Source organism: Sceloporus occidentalis, unplaced genomic scaffold (genome assembly GCF_023333645.1).
Source record: "Sceloporus occidentalis isolate IW3139 unplaced genomic scaffold, rSceOcc1.0.p SCAF_18, whole genome shotgun sequence".
In the NCBI taxonomy this organism is placed as follows: domain Eukaryota; kingdom Metazoa; phylum Chordata; class Lepidosauria; order Squamata; family Phrynosomatidae; genus Sceloporus; species Sceloporus occidentalis.
The window spans coordinates 1,418,362-1,442,601 of NW_028316998.1; the positions used below are offsets into that span (position 1 = coordinate 1,418,362).

A 24,240-nucleotide genomic window follows, 5' to 3' on the forward strand; every position below is an offset into this window, starting at 1 on the left:
AGGAGATCCAAAAAAATGCGCAGGAAGCTCAATAGGAAAACAATCACTGAGCACTGAGCTATGCTATGGATTTTAAACTTGCTATAAGTAGCGTGTGAGACGCCGGGGAACCTCGCCCCCAACCATGATGTCATCCATGCGCGTTCCCCGGCGTCACCATTCAAGGGCGCACAAAGTTTGTTGAAGGCGCGCGCGCGCCTAGTGGCAGGATTGCTGGCAGAGGAGGAAGCCAGAGATGCGTCGCGGGATTCAGTACCCGCAGGCATCGGGTACTCGAATGAGTGGCTTCGTCGAGTAGCTTCGAGTTGCGGACCCTGACACCAAGACACACACATTCAGACATTTGCACTAGTGCATGCACACAGACACTCACACTACCACAACCAACTCTAACGCACACACGCATATACTTGACACTAACACACATGCACACACTGCAGTGACAAAAACTATTTAAAAAGACACCTTGGGGAGATAAAATTGGACGCTACTTATAGCAGGTTATTGAAAAAGGAACTCCCTTTGCACCGCCAACAGCTTGAATTTTGGCTAACATGATCTCTCTCTTTTGTTGCGGTAGCTAAATGTTGTAGATCCAAGTAGAATTCAAAATAAACACTATATCAATTGTACAACATCTCATGTTATTTATTTAGTTGCTTGTAAAAATGTGCTGTGCAGTATGTTGTCATCCTCTCCACTAGGTAATTACTTCATGACCATTAGTGGTGGTGACCCATGTTAGTTAGAATTTCTTGGTATTGAACGCATCTTCAACTCCCCACTACACACTAATGCATCTTAACAAAAGAGAAGTGTAGTGGATCTATTATTTAGGTACCAGAAAAACTTTCGGTCATGGATTGGTAAGTCTGGGGGGAAGTGGCATATCAGGGGTATAAGGCATATCTGGGGGGAAAAGAGGCATAGTGGGGTCAAAGTGGCATATCTGGGGGAAAGAGTGGCATATTAGGGGGTTTAAGGCATATCTAGGTGCAGAGTGGCATAAAGGGGGTTTAAGGTATATCTAGGGGCAGAGTGGCATATCTGGGGGGCAGAGTGGCATATCTGGGGCAGGGTGGCAAGCCTAGGGCAGATGTGCATAACTGGGGGCAGGTGTGGATAACTTGCTGGCACATTGGCATAGAAAAAGGAAATAAAAGCAAGAAATGCATTTTTCTCAATAATAGTTTTTAGTAAATATGAAAAAATAGTTTACATGTAAGTTCATATTTACTAGTAAAACTTTTTTCAATATTATAATTTATTGTTTTCTTTAGCGGCACCATCATATTCCGTAGCGCTGTACAGTGGGTAGACAGGACATAACAAGTAGTATGTAACATAACAATTTGACTTATAGAGACAACAGGTGAGGAGGGCCCTGCTCAAACGCACTTACATACTAAGGTCTAGGGTAGTCATATATTCAGGTTTTTCTTTTTTCCTATATTGATATTTAAATTTTGTGGGGTTGTCTTATTATCGGGTCGTCTTATAATCGAGCAAATACAGTGTATCATACACAACCAGGGGCCACAAATTCAATTACCATGTTATATCTATTAATAAGGCACACAGGCTGTGCAGCAGAGGAAATTCCTCACATATCCTACTGGCAAAGGAAAATAATCAATCTAGAGCATGAGAGCACATTAATAGTAACTCATCACCGTGACGTTTTATGCTGAAACGGTATTGGGAATTGTAACAAGAACCAGGGGGTCTCCCGTGACTTCCCTGAGGATATCCGGCCACTAAAAGGTCTCCAAAAGACGTGGCTGGTGATGGGTGTAATGGGGTGAACTAAAAGAGGGAAAGACTTGCAGATTTATTAATGTGTCTTTTTACATGAGTTGTATTTTGTTCAGTATGTTCTGGCATTTCATTCTTTATTTTATGTGTTTCTACCCTTCCCTATGCTGTGTGCCGTCCCATAGTAAGATGAGCATGTTATCCTGCGCGCCCTGTAGCTTCCAAAAATCATACGTGTGGGGTATTTACATAATCTGGAGATGCAACTGAACACATTTTGGTGATTTCTTGTGGACGCTGTGCATGATCTGCACAAAAAAAGATAATCACTGTACAATGAGTACATGCTGTACAGCATATTCTAATAAATCTTGTGTTTTACGTACTTTACCAGTTGCAGGCTTTATACTTTTTTCCTTATGTTGCATATCACGAGATACTATCCTCCACATCATTCTCTGTGAGTGAACCGTTATATAGAAGGATTGATACATTCTGCCATGAAATACATTGTTGCCAATTGCTGATCACAGTGTTGTTGATTGCCAAATACTTTCAGTGGCTGATGATCTGTTGCTGTGAGAGCGGCAAAGCTTGTCTTGTGAATATCCATTTCTTCTACATACTGGATATAGTAGTAAGAAAAAAATCTAAATCCGTCCAATTATTCTCTAAATATCACACGCGCGGATATAAGATGTGGGGCAAGGTTTGGCGGCCATCGAGCCACTGGGCAACCCTCTGATGAGTGGAATCTTGAGTGCCCCTCTTTTAGGTACCCTACTGACTAGTGATATGCTGGAATTATTATTTCTCTCTGCCCTCCATGCCAACAGATTTTATATGCTTAATTTATTAGAATGTATATACAACAAGGCAACATATACTATATGTTTGTTTTTCTGGCATGTTTGGTTTTGGTATTTGTTCATATACTGTATGTATTGGGCTTCTATACATGATGTATATATGTGTGTATATTCAGTATTTACTTGATTATAAGACAAGGTTTTTTTCAGAGAAATAGAGGTCCAGATTCCTGTCAGCGCTGCAGAGGACCCGGATCCTCCTCTCTGGCAGCCGGTGGAGGTCTGTGCAATGGGCTTCTATGACGGAGCACCGGCATCACATGACCTTACGATGTTCATTCATAGAAGCCCCGGCGGAAGTGCGGGCAGCAGCAGCAGAGGTTGTCTGTGCGCATCGTGCCAGCTGCCACCACTACACACCAAGGAATCTGAAGCACAGGAAGAAGTCTAGGGAAGCACTGTAGGGGGGTAATAGTGGCAAATGGGGGTATAAAGGCTTTCTGGTGGCAGAGTGGCATATAGGGGTTAAAAAAGAATATCAGGGAGGCAGAGTGGCATATAGGGGGTTAAAAGGAATATCAGGCAGACAGAGTGGTATAAAGGGGGTTAAAAGGAATATCAGAGGCGCAGAGTGGCATATAGGGGTATAAGGCATTTCTGGGTGGCTGATGTGCATAACTGGGGGCAGGTTGTCAAATAAAAGGAAATAAAAACAAAAAAATAAATTTTTCTGAATCATAGTTTTTATTAAATATGAAAATATAGTTTACATGTGATTAATATTTACTAGTAAAACTTTTTTCTTATAGGGTAGTCTTATATTCAGGCTTTTTATTTTTTTGATAAATTAATATTTTGGGGTTGTCTTATAATCAGGGTCATCTTATAATCAAGCAAATACAGTATATACATACCTGAGAACTCTGAGGATTTGCCTGGAGAGTTCCTAGGTATGGGCATATACATATATATATTTTTATATATATATATATATATATATATATATATATTATATTGCAAGAACTGATGGACCAATGTCCCTGAAATTCTTGGAGTTTACTGAAGCAACAATCGCTCTGATTACGTAGAGTGGTCTATTGAGTGGAAGGTTGACTGAACTGACCAAACTCAACTAAGGTGGAATACTCCTGCATTCACAAACCAATGCGTATACCGTAATTGCTCGATTATAAGACGACCCCCCAAAATCTGAATATTAATTTATGAAAAAAAGAAAAAGCCTGAATATAAGCCGACCCTATAGGAAAAAACAGTAAATGTTAATTCATGTAAACTATGTGAATATTGTTTGTTAATAAAAGCTATGATTGAGAAAAATATTTTGTTTTTATTTCCTTTTTTTTCAACCTGCTCCCCCCCAGTTATGCACATCTGCCCCAGGCTTGCCACTCTGCCCCAGAAATGCCTTATACCCTCTAAATGCCACTGTGCCCCATGATATGCCTTTTAACCCTCTATATGCCACTGTGCCCCATGATATGCCTTTTGACCCCCTATGGGCCACTCTGCCTCCAGAATTGCCTTATACTCTGGCATTTAGGGGGTAAAAAGGCATATTATGGGGCAGAGTGGCATATACGGAGGTATAAGGCATTTCAGGAGGCAGAGTGGCGTATAGAGGGTTAAAAGGAATTTCTGGAGGCAGAGTGGCATTAAGGGTGTTAAAAGGCATTTCACAGAGCACTCTGCCTCCAGAAATGCCTTATGCCCCCCCATTTAACACTCCCTCCTCCAAACTTACCGGTGCTTCTGAGTCCCCGGTGCTTAGTCGGGGCAGCGTGTAGAGCTCTACGCGATTCGTGTAAACAACTTCCGCTTGAGCAGACGTTGTCTACGTGAATCGCGTAGAGCTCTACACGCTGCCCGGACTAAGAACCGGGGACTCAGAAGCACCGGTAAGTTGGGGAGGGAGCATAGCACAGGAGGCTCTAGGTCCCCTGCATCGCTGCGGGGATCTGGATCTTAGTCTCATAGGCAGACCTATTTGCGGTCTGATTATAAGACGACCCCGATTATAAGACGAGGGGTATTTTTCAGAGCATTTGCTCTGGAAAAAACCTCGTCTTATAATCGAGCAAATACGGTATTTTGTTTTTGCTTTGTGACTAGAAAGCACTACACCTGATGTACACAGTGTGTGATATGTATTATTTTAAGTGACATATCACCATTTAATAAGGGCCACTGTCATGAATACAGACAGCTTTGTTAAATTAAAAGACCCCTTGTATTGATAACATTTATCCTTTTAACATGCATTTGAGATATAAACTCGGTTTGTGTATTTTTGAGTGAAATTTCATCTGTATGTCGTATTATAAAATTTATCTAAAAAAGGGTTCTTCTTTGTAAGATGTTGCAGCCCAGAAATGCATGGCCTGACTAGATGGGCTGAAGGGTTTTAAGTGCCGTCATATTCCATGTTTCTGTGAATGGCGCTGGTGTGTAGATGTGACATTTCTGAATGCTAGGTCCACTTTAATTTTTTAAACCAAGTTTACCGTATTTGCTCGATTATAAGACGACCCTGATTATAAGACGACCCCCCAAAATCTGAATATTAACTTAGGAAAAAAAGAAAAAGCCTGAATATAATACGACCCTAAAGGAAAAAAGTTTTACCAGTAAATGTTAATTCATGTAAACTATTTTTTTTAATAAAAGCTATGATTGAGAAAAATATTTTTTTTGTTTTTATTTCTTGTATTTTCCAACCTGTCCCCCAGTTACGCACATCTGCCCCCAGGCTTGCCACTCCAATATGGCACTGTGGCCCATGATATGCCTTTTAACCCTCTATATGCCACTGTGCCCCATGGTATGCCTTTTGACCCCCTATGTGCCACTCTGCCTCCAGAAATGCCTTATACCCCTATATGCCACTCTGCCTCCAGAAATGCCTTATACCCCTATATCCCATTCTGGCATTTAGGGGGTTAAAATGCATATTATGGGGCAGAGTGGCATATAGGGAGGTATAAGGCATTTCAGGAGGCAGAGTGGCATTAAGGGAGTTAAAAGGCATTGTATAGAGCACTCTGCCTCCAGAAATGCCTTATACCCCTATATGCCACTCTGGCATTTAGGGGGTTAAAATGCATATTATGGGGCAGAGTGGCATATAGGTGTATAAGGCATTTCAGGAGGCAGAGTGCTCTATTAAATGCCCCCTTAACGCCACTCCAGAAATGCCCTATGCCCCCATTTAACACACACACACACACACACACACACACACACACACACCCTATACCCCCATTTAACTAACACACACACACACACACACACACTCTCCCCTCCCCTCTCAGCCCTCTCTTACCGGTGCTTCCAGCCGGGGCAGCGGGTTGACGTCGCCTTCTGCTGCAGCCGGAAGGAGGTGGAGTTGGCAGCGGGGGTTTGTCTGCGTCCGTCGCGTATACTTTCCCCGGCTGTCAGAGATCAGAGTTCCCCGCACCGGTGCGGGGAACTCTGATCTCTGACAGTCGGGGAAGGTTTGCGCGACGGACGCAGACAACCCCCGCTGCTAGCCACACCTCCTTCCGGCTGCAGCGGACGTTGTCTACGCGGATCGCGTAGACGTCAACCCGCTGCCCCGGCAATACAGCAGGAAGCACCGGTAAGTGTGTGTATGATGGGGGGGGGGGGTGAGACAGGAGGATCCAGGTCCCCTGCAGCGGTGCGGGGGATCTGGATCTTAGTCTCCTAATCAGACTCTATTTGAGGTCTGATTAGAAGACGACCCCGATTAGAAGACGAGGGGTATTTTTCAGAGCATTTGCTCTGAAAAAAACCTCTTCTTATAATCGAGCAAATACGGTATATTCTGATTATAAGCTTTTCATCGCATAAGGCACATTGCGGATATCCCAGTTTCCCTTTACTTTTTGTTTCCTTATTCAGTGCTTGCTGTCACTGTTTACCCATTTATGTCAAGCAGTATTTCTACAGATAAGACTTTACCATCTAACCTAAAACTGCACTCGTGTACTACCACATGTTCTAAAAACAAATCTTTTCTTCCCTTCGTTTTCTTTCTTACTTTTTTGTCTCATGTTTTTTAGTTAGAAAAAAAAAATATTAACCATCTTTTGTTTTCTTCTTGCAGGAGTCTTGCAGTTTGTGGAAATCACCGCCGGGGTGTTGGTGTTGATCTGTATTGTAGCATCTTACGCAGTTATTACTGGATACACATCCGCAGCTGGCTTTAGTACGTTCAGTATCGATTCCGCATACAGTCCTTTTGAAGGCAATGAGCTACAGCAAGTGCGGGAGATGGACATGCAATACACTCAGCTGAGGGCACCAGGAGTTTATGGCGGAGTGGCTTTCAGCATGCTGCTGTGTGCATTTACTATTTTATTCCTGATTTTGGGGGCTAAACCATTACACAGTGTCTCCGTGCGAATCCTCTTTGCAGAACTGATTCTTGACGATCTTGCGTTCCTGGCGTATGTTGTTGCAGTCGGACTTTACCTGTACTTTATTAAGCAGGTAAACTCAACTGAAATCTGCAAGGCTAAAGAGAGAGAGTTTATGCGGGCCGTGGCTACACCTGGATGAACTGTGAGGTGCAAGGAGGGGATGCAGCTGTTGCTATATTTGGCCTGATTGCTGCTTGCCTGTACCTTCCTAGCACAGTATTGTGTGGTCTCTATATCAGAACTGTGCGCGACTTTAAGAAAAATTATCTGCATTATGAATGTCCTCCTGAACCCTGCAAGCAAAATGAACCCAGGGTTCGATTCACATAGGTTTCATCCTAGCACACTGGTATAATACACTTTGACAAACAATTGTGTAATTTTGTGCTATATCCTTACTGCCAGTGTTACATGAAAGAATTTCTCTTTTTATTATATGTGTGTGTTATACAATCTCATATACATATACAAAATCATAGAATAAAATTTATTTTAATTGAGGCTTACAACATTTTTAGCTGCTTATAGGTAAAGGTATTTTAATACCCATTTGTAATCATGTGTAAATGATTGTAAATATGTAAACTATTTTTACATAGTGTGAAATGTATGTCTTTTTCAAATAAAGTAAGTAAAAAATACTTTTCTTGTTGAGCTCTGAATGAGAACTCCAATCAAGCCACTATGTATATTTATGTCATAAGAATTACTTACTATAAAAGATCTACAAGAATGTCCACAATCTCTGCTAGTTGTGTATGTTCAGTTTCGTAAAACAATGCACACTGTGAACATAAAGTGTGTAACCACAGCTAGTCTCAGCAACAAGATGCTAGCAGTCATGTGTTCTTCCTACAGAGACCAGGCCGAAATGGTGGCACCCCTTGGATCCCTTTACTAGGGGCAAATCATCCTACTGGGACCCATATCCATGTGCCCCCTCTTTTCTTCCCTGATGTCTTTCTTTCTAAGGGCAGAATTTTTGGTGCACATGAGTGTACCACTATGTTTTACAGACTTTAAAACTCACTATAGCTTTTAGATGAAATAGTAAGGCAATGCAGAGAGTGTATTTATAAATTAAATTGTAAACACACGTTGTGAAAAAACATAATAGTGACAAAAAAGGTGGATTTAGTCAATGTGTTTTTGACTCGGGTGCCATTAGGTCAAGCACTGGCCCTATGTATTACAAATGTCTGATAGATGGAGGTGCTAAAGCATTATTGTAAATGGGATATTTGCATGAAATCATCAGATTACAAATTTTGCAAATAGCAGATGTAATGTTAGTACATAAAATGAAAAACATTAAATACATTAAAGCTGAAATATACTATATGAAATAACTATAAATACATCCAATTATGTTATTTCAAAGTGAGCCAGAGTGTGCCTCAATAAGGTTAGAGGAGGAAGTATTTTAACTAACTTTGTCACTGCGGCTCATGTTCTCTTCTCTTAACGAACTGAGCTGACCAAGTAATTGGACATGAGCCCAAACAGGCTCACTCAACTTTCATCTACTATTAAGAGGTGTTTTGCTACTACAGTATTGGGCAGATTCCATAGGACATGTTTGCAGATAAGTCTTTTATGCAATCATGACCAGAAGTATTCACATGTTATTCCAATTGGAGCAAATATATGGTGATGGTATGAGTTGTCGTTATTATTAAGAATGTGGTTGGAATGGGGGCCCTGGACTTATAGGGAAAGGTTATGTTTTTATATCTATACAGAAGTTTGCTTGTTGTGTGTCTCTGTTGTACTTTTGTCACAGTCAAAGTTCCCTGGCCAGCGCAGAGTTGTAACACAGAGAACTGTTGGCCCAGAAGTGTGCTTGGTGGGGTGTTCACAGTGTTTGAAGGGCTGTGCCCAACTCCCTACCCAAAACTTGTCTAGTGTCATCATTTACTAGGAAAATGTGGGTGGTGGGCAGTGGCATTTAGGCCTAATCAGTCAAGGAAACTGTACCAATGTAACCATGTCATCTGTGAAATGATCAGCTTGGTCAATAGATTAATAGACCACACTCGAAGTTTAATTGGTTGGATTTTAGGGCTCTTATATGAGTACAAGTCCTTCAGAGATGTGCCTTTGATACTGATGTTCCACTTACTCTACTGGATGATTGAGCTTGTACAGTCATAGCCCCCTTTATAACTTTTACTCATTAATGTATATTTATAAAATGTATTGGCACCCTTATAATGTAAGACATTTCAGTAAATGGACAGCTGCTTTCTCTTCGTACTGATGGTGTTTGGGAGATGTTTCTAGAGGTTGCATCTTAAAACACTGTTCCTGCACAGCACTAAGTAATAATAATGGTAAATCACCACTAGCAACTGAACCCTAAGATATCACCTAAGTGTAGATTGTCTTCTTTAAGTGTTGTTACTGTGCAGCAGGGTTTACCCTTCATAAAAAAAGAACTTAAATTATAAAGAACTTAAAAAAACTCCCCCTAAATGTTTTTTTTTCTTCTAATGTAAAACTAAAGTAGTTATCTGAGAAAGAATGCAACAAAAACAAAACAAACATTTAATCTGAATCATTTTCACTTGCCGTGCACAAGTCTTCTGGTCACTTCCCATCATTTGGTACATGTGTATCAGAGATGGTGAGTGTAGGAGCTGCATGATTTTCTCAAGGCTCAATGTTGATGCGCCAGGATCTTCAAGCCAATTTGGCACGTAGAGACTTGTGAGATAGGATGCAACGTGAAGTCAGAGTGTATGCATGTGTGTAGTGCCTGTGTCTGTTAGACAGTTTAAAGCTTAAAGCAGCCAATCAAATCAAATGAACGGGTATGCAACTGACCAAGACTTTCCAGTCCAGTTTACATATGCACATTGCAGAACAGAACAGAACTAAAGGAGAGAGGGGTAACTGTGTGTGAATGAACCATTGCATAGAAGGATCGATACATTCTGCCATAAAATACGTTGTTGCCGATTGCTGTTGATTACTAGACTTGTGCATTCGTCTTCGGGCGAACATGAAAACGAGCACGAAGAGGCCGTTTTTTTGTTCGTTCCGAAGGAACGTAGAACAGAATACAGTGCCGGCAAACCGTAGGCGAAGACGAAGACTCACAATCACGAAGATTCGAAGATTCTTCGTGATCGTCTTCGTTTTTGCCGCGCAACCGCCAAAATTTCAAACAGGAGTGAGCTGATCCTCGTCTGTCCAATCAGCTCACTCTTGTGACGTAACGCTAAGGGTCTCGTCCAATGCCTGTGCTGCTGTTTTTTTTAATTCTGAAGGCGCCTTTATAAGACCAGAGCTTGCCTGAGAGATCCATTCATTTTTCGCTGTGACTGCTTTGGCAACACTGCTGTGCTGCATCCGAGCGTTACAGAGAGAGATTGTTCTGTTCTGTGTGAGACTGGTAAGCCTTAGCCTGCCATTTCTCACTGTGTACTTCATCCTCACTTCAGTGCTACTTAATTAATATATTTAATAATAATAATTTGATTAATTTAATTTTTTTAAAATTAATTTGTCATCAACTTTAGTGTAAGTGCTGTTGAGTTGACAGTGCACCCAGTGCCTCAGTGGCACTGGGGTGCCCTTGCCCTGGGCTGGCACTAGTGCCTATTGCCTGTCCTGCTTAAATAAATTAAATAGAATTTATAAATTACAATTTAATAGAATCTATAATTTAATAGTTCATTATAATATTATATATATATATATATATTTGTCAGTCATATATATATATATATACTATAGTATACTAGTGTAGAGTGTACTGTAGACATTCATCTACTAGTGTCTAATTTAAAATCAGTAATATTAATTAATATAATTAATAATTGAATTCATTATAAAATTATATATATATTTGTCAGTTATAGTTAGTAATAGTATACTAGTGTAGAGTGTACTGTAGACATTCAGAACATCTACTAGTGTCTAATCTAAAATCAGTAATATCAATAATTCTCTAATTCTTTCTTATCTTAATAGTTAATTAAATTAGCTATAAATAAAAGTAATAATATTAATTAATTACTACTAGCGTATAGTTCAGCTAATCTTATTAGTACTGGTGCTGCAGCTCTATAGTTTGTGCTTTGTTTTAGCAACAGTAAGAGACCAAGTCAATTTTTCTTAATTAATCTTTCATTTTATTTCATTTGTTTTGCTCACCTCAGTCCATCAGTGAAGTGAACTTGTTGGGCTAGTGAGTGCAGCCGCATAAGTGCTGTGTTTTTTTTTGATCAGCAAGCAGTGACGTTAACTGTTTTGCAAAGATTTTCTCATTTATTTTACATTTTATTTCAATTTTATTAAAAGTACCCTTAGTGTTTTGCTCACCTCAGTCCATCAGTGAAGTGAACTTGTTGGGCTAGTGAGTGCAGCAAGCAGTGAAGATAACTGTTTTGCTGTGACATTTTATTTTATTTCTAATTCTTTTCAAGAAAAATTGACTGTGACGAGCTGTACTAAGCAAAGCTTCAAGCTACTAGCTGTAGTACTAAAATAATTCTAATCTTCTTTAATCTTAATCTATAATATATTATAAATAATAATATTCTAATTCATAATCTATAATATAAGTAATTCTAATTCTAAATTCTAATTCATAATCTATATTCTTCTATCTATAATACATAATATATAAGTAAATTAGTTCTAATCTATTAATATTATATAACTTAATATTAATTAATAAATCATATACTGAATCTGATTTAACCTCACTTTAGCTTAGTGGGTTTGAGAGCGTCTGCCTAGAGGTAGACTTATAGTAAGGAAATATAGCTTTAGGCTAGCATAGTGGTAGGCTAAGCTCTTAGGCCCGTGTAAATTCAAATTAAAAATAAAATACTGCTAGTTATTAAATAGTTAATCTTGAGTTAATAATTTCAATAACTTTAGGATTTTGGCAGATTGCACACAGCACAGTGCAGTAGTGCATAGTTTTACTTTTTAAGCAGTAGCACTGAAGAGAACTTCCTCTAATTTTTTTGTCTTTAATTCGTTTTTCCTTTTTTTTATTTTTATTTTTTTATTTTTTTTTTTATAGTTTTTTAAACACTACACTACACTACACTACACTACACTACACACACAACACAAAATTTGAAATGGATCCTCCTTTTGGGACTAAGGAGGGACAAGCTCCATCTACCACCACCACCACCACCACCAGCACCACCACCAGCACCACCACCAGCTCTAAGATGCAGCCTTTGCGTCAGTCTAGTCGGCCAAGTAGGCCAAGCTCTCGCTTATCATTTGGGGAAGCATTGCTTGAAGGATCATCAAGTAAAGGAAAGGCACCAAAAGCAGGCAGTAGTAGTGCGGCTAGGCCCACAAGCTCTATGGTTTTTTACGGAAAGCCTAAAGCACCAGAAGCACGTTCAAAGTTAAAGGGTAGCACAAGTAGTACCAGCCCAGTGACTAAAAAGAAGTGCCTTTTGCCCCAAGCAGCATCTTCCCCATCCACCAGCAGCATGCAAGGTACCAAGCAGAGCCAAATTAGCAGCAAGACTCAGAGGGGTCCCAAACCAAAGCGATCTCATTCCTTTGTAGGGAAAACCACCACCACCACCACCCCCGCCTCTACCACCACTAGTGCTGCGCCTACTGTTCCCACTGGTACCGCCACGCCATGTCCTCCTAGTACCTCTAGCAAGCCACCAAGTCCTTACAAAATTTTTGTAAAGACAGTTAGAGAGAGGGCTACACATAGTGGAACTCCACCTAGCGAGGTAGCAGAGGAGCCTGAGACTGAGAGGCCAAGTGCAGAGTCTATTCTTCCTGCTCGCACTACTACTAGTCACGAGTCTCACGACGATATCAGTCTTAGCTCCAGCCTAGCAGGAATTCCATTCGATCTGGCTAATGAAGAGCTAGACTATGAGCCAGAGGAAGTAGAGGAGATGAGTGGTCAGGAATCAGATTCCTCAGGGAGCAGTGTCCAAATGACTAGTGCACAATTTTCCCCTGAGCCTCCACCTTCTCCGCTACGATCATCACCATCACCACCACCAGCAGCAGCAGCAAAACCTAGCAAATCTAAAGCAATTAGCAGTCCCACTATGGCCAGTACTGTTACCACCAGTCCCACCACCACTAGTTCTGCCTCTGTTCATCCACCCCGAGCAGTAAGAGCAGCACCCAAGGCACACTCCAAGGCTATGCGCGCCCCAATTTGGGAGCACTTTGAAAATGTTGAAGAAGGGCGCTATGGAAAGTGCAAACATTGTGGGAAGCTAATAAGCAGAGGGAAAGTGTCTGGCCATTTTACCAGTGCTAGCATGAAGCATCACCTCAGCACTCAACACAACGCTGTGCTATTGGGGAAAGATGCAGAGGTAAAACTTAGTGCAGGCAGCATAGCTGGTGGCCGTGGAAAAACCCCAACAGCTTCTTCTTCTGAGCCAATAGCAGCAGCAGCAGCAGCAGCAACTAGTGCTGGCAGCCAGAGACCAAGGCAGGTTGGAGCACTGCATGCCCAGCCCACCCTGGAAGAATTTGGGGCATTCCACTCCAAGAGAACGATGCCCAAACAGCAGGCCAATAAAGTAACGCGACTTATTGGTCAGTTCATTGCTGTTGGAGGGGCATCCTTCTCCATGATTGAAGGGGAGCCTTTCAAACAATTGATGGCGGCTGTGGCTCCACAATACACAGTTCCGTCACGTTCCACTTTCAGCAGGAACATTGTCCCCTCGCTGTATCGGTCCTGTGTTGCAGCAGTGAAAGAGGAGCTTTCCAAGGCTGCTGGTCAGTGTGTTCATTTCACTACAGATTTGTGGAGTGCACCTAGCGCCCAGCATGCCTTTCTTTCTTTGACAGCACACTGGTGGCAGCCCGGTGTGTCTAAGGAAGTTGCTGCAGCAGGCTACCGATCATTCCTTCTCCATGCAGAAGTGATGGATGAAAAGCACACTTCCCAAAATATTCTGCATGCGATTAGGAAAATGTTTAGCCTTTGGGTGGGAGCAGAGGCGGGCACCAATGTTGAAGTTGGTTTTGTGGTAACTGACGGAGGTGCCAATATGGTGAAAGCGCTGCGAGATGGTCATATTGTTGGTGTGCGCTGTGCAGCCCACATCATCCATCTTGTAGTGAAGGCAGCAATGTCAGAAGGAACTAATGTGGCAGCAGTAGTTCTGTCCCGCTGCAGAAAGATCGCTGGGCACTTTCACCATAGTGTTAAGGCTAGCCAACTTTTGAGGGAAGAGCAAGAGAGGTCAGGTCTTCCCGTACACTGCCTACGTCAGGATGTCAGTACACGGTGGAACTCCACGTTAGACATGCTAGAGAGGATTTTGGAGCAGCAGAGGGCAATCCATAATCTTGCCTCAGAGCACAATATTGGGATTACCTCTCCATTGAATAGGGAGGATTGGACAGTGATCGCCCAGCTAGTGGCAGTCCTTAAACCATTCAGGGATGCCACAGAAAATTTAAGCTCAAACACTGCCAGTCTGGCCCAGGTAATCCCAGTGTTCTCCCATCTAGGCAGCAAGATGGATGTGTTCCTTGGAAACCGTGAGGCTGTTCAAGGTGGCACTCTACATCCTGACGTAGCAGCCATAGTCAGGAAGCTGAAGGATCTGCTAAAAGTACACCTTCGCAAGCGAATGGAAGAGAGTCCCGAAATGATGCTAGCGTGCCTTTGTGATCCAAGAATTAAGGGAAAGCTAGCTTTGAAATTCAATGTTCTCAGTAGCTACCGGGAGCAATTGGTCAACAAGGTGCGTGACTGGCAGCGTAAAATGGGAATGCTGTCCGAGGAGGGTGAGGTGCAGGAGGAGGAAGAGATGATGTGGTCTGCTACCCCTAGCAGCAGCATCAGCAGCAGTGCCACAAGCAGCACAACACAGCTGAGTGGAGCAGCTGCGTTTTGGGAAGAGGCACTTGGCAGTATAGTTGGACCATCTGACAGAGCTAGCAGCAGAAAGGAGAGTAGTGCTGCTGAAATGGTCAAACTTTACCTCTGTGAAGTTCCTTCTGCTCCTAATGTTGATCCTCTTAGCTACTGGGATGAAAAGAAGAGTGTGTGGCCTGCACTCTCATGGGTTGCGCAGCAGCTTCTATCATGTCCGCCAACCACTGTTCAAAGTGAGCGCGTGTTTTCTATGACTGGAAACATACTGAGTCCACAGCGCTCACGCATGGCACCTCATCTGATGGAGCAGATTGCCTTTCTTAAATTCAATCTGCCCAAATTGGGTTACCCAGCTCTTAGCTTGGAAAGTTAAATTTTTTCTCTCTAATGTTTAAGGTAGTTTCTCCCCCTGGTTGCACTTGCTGCGGTGTGGCAATGCCTGCTACCTCCGCTGGTGTAGCCAATTTACGCTAGGGCCTAGTGTCTGAGCTCTGTAAGTCCGCTCCCAAACGCCTAGGACTGACAGTCTTTGGATGCTTTGCCCTGGGGTGAAACAGGTGAGTGGGTCGTCAATTGCCCACTCATTCACCTTTTTCCGTTTCCAACGCTGCTGCTGGTGGTGGTGCCAGTATCTTTTGCCAGTTCGCTTCCTGGCTGAAATCATGCCTCAGATGTCCCTAATGGAAAGGGTAGTTTCTCCCCCCTGGTTGCACTTGCTGCGGTGTGGCAACGCCTGCTACCTCCGCCGGTGTAGCTAGCTTATGCTAGGGCCTTGTGTCTGAGTTCTGTAGGTCTGCTCCCAAACGCCAAGGACTGACAGTGCTTGGATGCTTTGCCCTGGGGTGAAACAGGTGAGCGGGTCGTCAATTGCCCACTCATTCGCCTTTCCCAATTCTGCTGCTGCTGGTGGTGGTGCCAGTGTCTCTCTTCAATGCCAGTTCGCTTCCTGGCTAGTGTCATGCCTCGAATGTCCCTGATGGTAAGGGTAGTTTCTCCCCCCTGGTTGCACTTGTTGCGGTGTGGCAACGCCTGCTACCTCCGCCGGTGTAGCCAGCTTACGCTAGGGCCTTGTGTCTGAGTTCTGGAAGTCCGCTCCCAAACGCCAAGGACTGACAGTTTTTGGATGCTTTGCCCTGGGGTGAAACAGGTGAGCGGGTCGTCAATTGCCCACTCATTCGCCTTTTCCAATGCTGCTGCTGCTGCTGCTGGTGGTGGTGCCAGTGTCTCTTCTCTGCCAGTTCGCTTCCTGGCTAGTGTCATGCCTCAAATGTCCCTTATGGTAAGGGCAGTTTCTCCCCCCTGGTTGCACTTGCTGCGGTGTGGCAACGCCTGCTACCTCCGCCAATGTAGCCAGCTTACGCTAGGGCCTTGTGTCTGAGCTCTGGAAGTCCGCTCCCAAACGCCAAGGACTGACAGTGTTTGGATGCTTTGCTCTGGAGTGAAACAGGTGAGTGGGTCGCCAATTGCCCACTCATTCGCCTTTCCCAATTCTGCTGCTGCTGCTGCTGGTGGTGGTGCCAGTGTCTCTTCGATGCCAGTTCGCTTCCTGGCTAGTGTCATGAATCAAATGTCCCTAATGGTAAGGGCAGTTTCTCCCCCCTGGCTGCCTCTGTCTGCGGTGTGGCAACGCCTGCTACCTCCGCCGGAGTGGCCAGCTTACGCTAGGGCCTTGTGTCTGAGCTCTGGAAGTCTGCTGCCAAACGTTTAAGACTGACAGTGTTTGGGTGCTTTGCCCTGGGGTGAAACAGGTGAGTGGGTCGCCAATTGCCCACTCATTCGCCTTTCCCATTTTTCAATGCTGCTGCTGGTGGTGGTGGTGGTGCCAGCATCTCTTCTCTGCCAGTTCGCTTCCTGGCTAGAGTCATGCCCAAAATGTCCCTAGTGGTAAGGGCAGTTTCTCCCCTCTGGCTGCGTCTGTTTGCGGTGTGGCAACGCCTGCTACCTCCGCCGGAGTGGCCAGCTTACGCTAGGGCCTTGTGTCTGAGCTCTGGAAGTCTGCTGCCAAACGTCTAAGACTGACAGTGTTTGGGTGCTTTGCCCTGGGGTGAAACAGGTGAGCGGGTCGCCAATTGCCCTCTCATTCGCCTTTCCAATTTTTCAATGCTGCTGGTGGTGGTGGTGGTGGTGGTGGTGGTGGTGCCAGCATCTCTTCTCTGCCAGTTCGCTTCCTGGCTAGAGTCATGCCCAAAATGTCCCTAATTGTAAGGGCAGTTTCTCCTCCCTGGCTGCCTCTGTCTGCGGTGTGGCAACGCCTGCTACCTCCGCCGGAGTGGCCAGCTTACGCTAGGGCCTTGTGTCTGAGCTCTGGAAGTCTGCTGCCAAACGTCTAAGACTGACAGTGTTTGGGTGCTTTGCCCTGGGGTGAAACAGGTGAGCGGGTCGCCAATTGCCCTCTCATTCGCCTTTCCAATTTTTCAATGCTGCTGGTGGTGGTGGTGGTGGTGGTGGTGGTGCCAGCATCTCTTCTCTGCCAGTTCGCTTCCTGGCTAGAGTCATGCCCAAAATGTCCCTAATTGTAAGGGCAGTTTCTCCCCCCTGGCTGCCTCTGTCTGCGGTGTGGCAACGCCTGCTACCTCCGCCGGAGTGGCCAGCTTACGCTAGGGCCTTGTGTCTGAGCTCTGGAAGTCTGCTGCCAAACGTCTAAGACTGACAGTGTTTGGGTGCTTTGCCCTGGGGTGAAACAGGTGAGTGGGTCGCCAATTGCCCACTCATTCGCCTTTTCAATGCTGCTGCTGGTGGTGGTGCCAGCATCTCTTCTCTGCCAGTTCGCTTCCTGGCTAGAGTCATGCCCAAAATGTCCCTAATGGTAAGGGCAGTTTCTCCCCCCTGGCTGCCTCTGTTTGCGGTGTGGCAACGCCTGCTACCTCCGCCGGAGTGGCCAGCTTACGCTAGGGCCTTGTGTCTGAGCTCTGGAAGTCTGCTGCCAAACGTCTAAGACTGACAGTGTTTGGGTGCTTTGCCCTGGGGTGAAACAGGTGAGTGGGTCGCCAATTGCCCACTCATTCGCCTTTTCAATGCTGCTGCTGGTGGTGGTGCCAGCATCTCTTCTCTGCCAGTTCGCTTCCTGGCTAGTGTCATGCCTCAAATGTCCCTAATTGTAAGGGCAGTTTCTCCCCCCTGGCTGCCTCTGTCTGCGGTGTGGCAACGCCTGCTACCTCCGCCGGAGTGGCCAGCTTACGCTAGGGCCTTGTGTCTGAGCTCTGGAAGTCTGCTGCCAAACGTCTAAGACTGACAGTGTTTGGGTGCTTTGCCCTGGGGTGAAACAGGTGAGCGGGTCGCCAATTGCCCTCTCATTCGCCTTTCCAATTTTTCAATGCTGCTGGTGGTGGTGGTGGTGGTGGTGGTGCCAGCATCTCTTCTCTGCCAGTTCGCTTCCTGGCTAGAGTCATGCCCAAAATGTCCCTAATTGTAAGGGCAGTTTCTCCCCCCTGGCTGCCTCTGTCTGCGGTGTGGCAACGCCTGCTACCTCCGCCGGAGTGGCCAGCTTACGCTAGGGCCTTGTGTCTGAGCTCTGGAAGTCTGCTGCCAAACGTCTAAGACTGACAGTGTTTGGGTGCTTTGCCCTGGGGTGAAACAGGTGAGTGGGTCGCCAATTGCCCACTCATTCGCCTTTTCAATGCTGCTGCTGGTGGTGGTGCCAGCATCTCTTCTCTGCCAGTTCGCTTCCTGGCTAGAGTCATGCCCAAAATGTCCCTAATGGTAAGGGCAGTTTCTCCCCCCTGGCTGCCTCTGTTTGCGGTGTGGCAACGCCTGCTACCTCCGCCGGAGTGGCCAGCTTACGCTAGGGCCTTGTGTCTGAGCTCTGGAAGTCTGCTCCCAAACGCCAAGGACTGACAGTGCTTGGATGCTTTGCCCTGGGGTGAAACAGGTGAGCGGGTCGTCAATTGCCCACTCATTCGCCTTTCCCAATTCTGCTGCTGCTGGTGGTGGTGCCAGTGTCTCTCTTCAATGCCAGTTCGCTTCCTGGCTAGTGTCATGCCTCGAATGTCCCTGATGGTAAGGGTAGTTTCTCCCCCCTGGTTGCACTTGTTGCGGTGTGGCAACGCCTGCTACCTCCGCCGGTGTAGCCAGCTTACGCTAGGGCCTTGTGTCTGAGTTCTGGAAGTCCGCTCCCAAACGCCAAGGACTGACAGTTTTTGGATGCTTTGCCCTGGGGTGAAACAGGTGAGCGGGTCGTCAATTGCCCACTCATTCGCCTTTTCCAATGCTGCTGCTGCTGCTGCTGGTGGTGGTGCCAGTGTCTCTTCTCTGCCAGTTCGCTTCCTGGCTAGTGTCATGCCTCAAATGTCCCTTATGGTAAGGGCAGTTTCTCCCCCCTGGTTGCACTTGCTGCGGTGTGGCAACGCCTGCTACCTCCGCCAATGTAGCCAGCTTACGCTAGGGCCTTGTGTCTGAGCTCTGGAAGTCCGCTCCCAAACGCCAAGGACTGACAGTGTTTGGATGCTTTGCTCTGGGGTGAAACAGGTGAGTGGGTCGCCAATTGCCCACTCATTCGCCTTTCCCAATTCTGCTGCTGCTGCTGCTGGTGGTGGTGCCAGTGTCTCTTCGATGCCAGTTCGCTTCCTGGCTAGTGTCATGAATCAAATGTCCCTAATGGTAAGGGCAGTTTCTCCCCCCTGGCTGCCTCTGTCTGCGGTGTGGCAACGCCTGCTACCTCCGCCGGAGTGGCCAGCTTACGCTAGGGCCTTGTGTCTGAGCTCTGGAAGTCTGCTGCCAAACGTTTAAGACTGACAGTGTTTGGGTGCTTTGCCCTGGGGTGAAACAGGTGAGTGGGTCGCCAATTGCCCACTCATTCGCCTTTCCCATTTTTCAATGCTGCTGCTGGTGGTGGTGGTGGTGCCAGCATCTCTTCTCTGCCAGTTCGCTTCCTGGCTAGAGTCATGCCCAAAATGTCCCTAGTGGTAAGGGCAGTTTCTCCCCTCTGGCTGCGTCTGTTTGCGGTGTGGCAACGCCTGCTACCTCCGCCGGAGTGGCCAGCTTACGCTAGGGCCTTGTGTCTGAGCTCTGGAAGTCTGCTGCCAAACGTCTAAGACTGACAGTGTTTGGGTGCTTTGCCCTGGGGTGAAACAGGTGAGCGGGTCGCCAATTGCCCTCTCATTCGCCTTTCCAATTTTTCAATGCTGCTGGTGGTGGTGGTGGTGGTGGTGGTGGTGCCAGCATCTCTTCTCTGCCAGTTCGCTTCCTGGCTAGAGTCATGCCCAAAATGTCCCTAATTGTAAGGGCAGTTTCTCCTCCCTGGCTGCCTCTGTCTGCGGTGTGGCAACGCCTGCTACCTCCGCCGGAGTGGCCAGCTTACGCTAGGGCCTTGTGTCTGAGCTCTGGAAGTCTGCTGCCAAACGTCTAAGACTGACAGTGTTTGGGTGCTTTGCCCTGGGGTGAAACAGGTGAGCGGGTCGCCAATTGCCCTCTCATTCGCCTTTCCAATTTTTCAATGCTGCTGGTGGTGGTGGTGGTGGTGGTGGTGGTGGTGGTGGTGCCAGCATCTCTTCTCTGCCAGTTCGCTTCCTGGCTAGAGTCATGCCCAAAATGTCCCTAATTGTAAGGGCAGTTTCTCCCCCCTGGCTGCCTCTGTCTGCGGTGTGGCAACGCCTGCTACCTCCGCCGGAGTGGCCAGCTTACGCTAGGGCCTTGTGTCTGAGCTCTGGAAGTCTGCTGCCAAACGTCTAAGACTGACAGTGTTTGGGTGCTTTGCCCTGGGGTGAAACAGGTGAGTGGGTCGCCAATTGCCCACTCATTCGCCTTTTCAATGCTGCTGCTGGTGGTGGTGCCAGCATCTCTTCTCTGCCAGTTCGCTTCCTGGCTAGAGTCATGCCCAAAATGTCCCTAATGGTAAGGGCAGTTTCTCCCCCCTGGCTGCCTCTGTTTGCGGTGTGGCAACGCCTGCTACCTCCGCCGGAGTGGCCAGCTTACGCTAGGGCCTTGTGTCTGAGCTCTGGAAGTCTGCTGCCAAACGTCTAAGACTGACAGTGTTTGGGTGCTTTGCCCTGGGGTGAAACAGGTGAGTGGGTCGCCAATTGCCCACTCATTCGCCTTTTCAATGCTGCTGCTGGTGGTGGTGCCAGCATCTCTTCTCTGCCAGTTCGCTTCCTGGCTAGTGTCATGCCTCAAATGTCCCTAATTGTAAGGGCAGTTTCTCCCCCCTGGCTGCCTCTGTCTGCGGTGTGGCAACGCCTGCTACCTCCGCCGGAGTGGCCAGCTTACGCTAGGGCCTTGTGTCTGAGCTCTGGAAGTCTGCTGCCAAACGTCTAAGACTGACAGTGTTTGGGTGCTTTGCCCTGGGGTGAAACAGGTGAGCGGGTCGCCAATTGCCCTCTCATTCGCCTTTCCAATTTTTCAATGCTGCTGGTGGTGGTGGTGGTGGTGGTGGTGCCAGCATCTCTTCTCTGCCAGTTCGCTTCCTGGCTAGAGTCATGCCCAAAATGTCCCTAATTGTAAGGGCAGTTTCTCCCCCCTGGCTGCCTCTGTCTGCGGTGTGGCAACGCCTGCTACCTCCGCCGGAGTGGCCAGCTTACGCTAGGGCCTTGTGTCTGAGCTCTGGAAGTCTGCTGCCAAACGTCTAAGACTGACAGTGTTTGGGTGCTTTCCCCTGGGGTGAAACAGGTGAGTGGGTCGCCAATTGCCCACTCATTCGCCTTTTCAATGCTGCTGCTGGTGGTGGTGCCAGCATCTCTTCTCTGCCAGTTCGCTTCCTGGCTAGAGTCATGCCCAAAATGTCCCTAATGGTAAGTGCAGTTTCTCCCCCCTGGCTGCCTCTGTTTGCGGTGTGGCAACGCCTGCTACCTCCGCCGGAGTGGCCAGCTTACGCTAGGGCCTTGTGTCTGAGCTCTGGAAGTCTGCTGCCAAACGTCTAAGACTGACAGTGTTTGGGTGCTTTGCCCTGGGGTGAAACAGGTGAGTGGGTCGCCAATTGCCCACTCATTCGCCTTTTCAATGCTGCTGCTGGTGGTGGTGCCAGCATCTCTTCTCTGCCAGTTCGCTTCCTGGCTAGTGTCATGCCTCAAATGTCCCTAATTGTAAGGGCAGTTTCTCCCCCCTGGCTGCCTCTGTCTGCGGTGTGGCAACGCCTGCTACCTCCGCCGGAGTGGCCAGCTTACGCTAGGGCCTTGTGTCTGAGCTCTGGAAGTCTGCTGCCAAACGTCTAAGACTGACAGTGTTTGGGTGCTTTGCCCTGGGGTGAAACAGGTGAGCGGGTCGCCAATTGCCCTCTCATTCGCCTTTCCAATTTTTCAATGCTGCTGGTGGTGGTGGTGGTGGTGGTGGTGCCAGCATCTCTTCTCTGCCAGTTCGCTTCCTGGCTAGAGTCATGCCCAAAATGTCCCTAATTGTAAGGGCAGTTTCTCCCCCCTGGCTGCCTCTGTCTGCGGTGTGGCAACGCCTGCTACCTCCGCCGGAGTGGCCAGCTTACGCTAGGGCCTTGTGTCTGAGCTCTGGAAGTCTGCTGCCAAACGTCTAAGACTGACAGTGTTTGGGTGCTTTGCCCTGGGGTGAAACAGGTGAGTGGGTCGCCAATTGCCCACTCATTCGCCTTTTCAATGCTGCTGCTGGTGGTGGTGCCAGCATCTCTTCTCTGCCAGTTCGCTTCCTGGCTAGAGTCATGCCCAAAATGTCCCTAATGGTAAGGGCAGTTTCTCCCCCCTGGCTGCCTCTGTTTGCGGTGTGGCAACGCCTGCTACCTCCGCCGGAGTGGCCAGCTTACGCTAGGGCCTTGTGTCTGAGCTCTGGAAGTCTGCTGCCAAACGTCTAAGACTGACAGTGCTTGGATGCTTTGCCCTGGGGTGAAACAGGTGAGCGGGTCGTCAATTGCCCACTCATTCGCCTTTCCCAATTCTGCTGCTGCTGGTGGTGGTGCCAGTGTCTCTCTTCAATGCCAGTTCGCTTCCTGGCTAGTGTCATGCCTCGAATGTCCCTGATGGTAAGGGTAGTTTCTCCCCCCTGGTTGCACTTGTTGCGGTGTGGCAACGCCTGCTACCTCCGCCGGTGTAGCCAGCTTACGCTAGGGCCTTGTGTCTGAGTTCTGGAAGTCCGCTCCCAAACGCCAAGGACTGACAGTTTTTGGATGCTTTGCCCTGGGGTGAAACAGGTGAGCGGGTCGTCAATTGCCCACTCATTCGCCTTTTCCAATGCTGCTGCTGCTGCTGCTGGTGGTGGTGCCAGTGTCTCTTCTCTGCCAGTTCGCTTCCTGGCTAGTGTCATGCCTCAAATGTCCCTTATGGTAAGGGCAGTTTCTCCCCCCTGGTTGCACTTGCTGCGGTGTGGCAACGCCTGCTACCTCCGCCAATGTAGCCAGCTTACGCTAGGGCCTTGTGTCTGAGCTCTGGAAGTCCGCTCCCAAACGCCAAGGACTGACAGTGTTTGGATGCTTTGCTCTGGGGTGAAACAGGTGAGTGGGTCGCCAATTGCCCACTCATTCGCCTTTCCCAATTCTGCTGCTGCTGCTGCTGGTGGTGGTGCCAGTGTCTCTTCGATGCCAGTTCGCTTCCTGGCTAGTGTCATGAATCAAATGTCCCTAATGGTAAGGGCAGTTTCTCCCCCCTGGCTGCCTCTGTCTGCGGTGTGGCAACGCCTGCTACCTCCGCCGGAGTGGCCAGCTTACGCTAGGGCCTTGTGTCTGAGCTCTGGAAGTCTGCTGCCAAACGTTTAAGACTGACAGTGTTTGGGTGCTTTGCCCTGGGGTGAAACAGGTGAGTGGGTCGCCAATTGCCCACTCATTCGCCTTTCCCATTTTTCAATGCTGCTGCTGGTGGTGGTGGTGGTGCCAGCATCTCTTCTCTGCCAGTTCGCTTCCTGGCTAGAGTCATGCCCAAAATGTCCCTAGTGGTAAGGGCAGTTTCTCCCCTCTGGCTGCGTCTGTTTGCGGTGTGGCAACGCCTGCTACCTCCGCCGGAGTGGCCAGCTTACGCTAGGGCCTTGTGTCTGAGCTCTGGAAGTCTGCTGCCAAACGTCTAAGACTGACAGTGTTTGGGTGCTTTGCCCTGGGGTGAAACAGGTGAGCGGGTCGCCAATTGCCCTCTCATTCGCCTTTCCAATTTTTCAATGCTGCTGGTGGTGGTGGTGGTGGTGGTGGTGGTGCCAGCATCTCTTCTCTGCCAGTTCGCTTCCTGGCTAGAGTCATGCCCAAAATGTCCCTAATTGTAAGGGCAGTTTCTCCTCCCTGGCTGCCTCTGTCTGCGGTGTGGCAACGCCTGCTACCTCCGCCGGAGTGGCCAGCTTACGCTAGGGCCTTGTGTCTGAGCTCTGGAAGTCTGCTGCCAAACGTCTAAGACTGACAGTGTTTGGGTGCTTTGCCCTGGGGTGAAACAGGTGAGCGGGTCGCCAATTGCCCTCTCATTCGCCTTTCCAATTTTTCAATGCTGCTGGTGGTGGTGGTGGTGGTGGT

The 24,240-nt window shown here is 47.4% G+C and overlaps 1 pseudogene; it reads left to right on the top strand.

Annotated features, from left to right (window-relative positions):
- The first annotated feature begins 235 nt into the window (after positions 1 to 235).
- LOC149302532 (MARVEL domain-containing protein 3-like) overlaps positions 236 to 24,240 on the top strand; it is a 51,524-nt pseudogene continuing 27,519 nt past the window's right edge.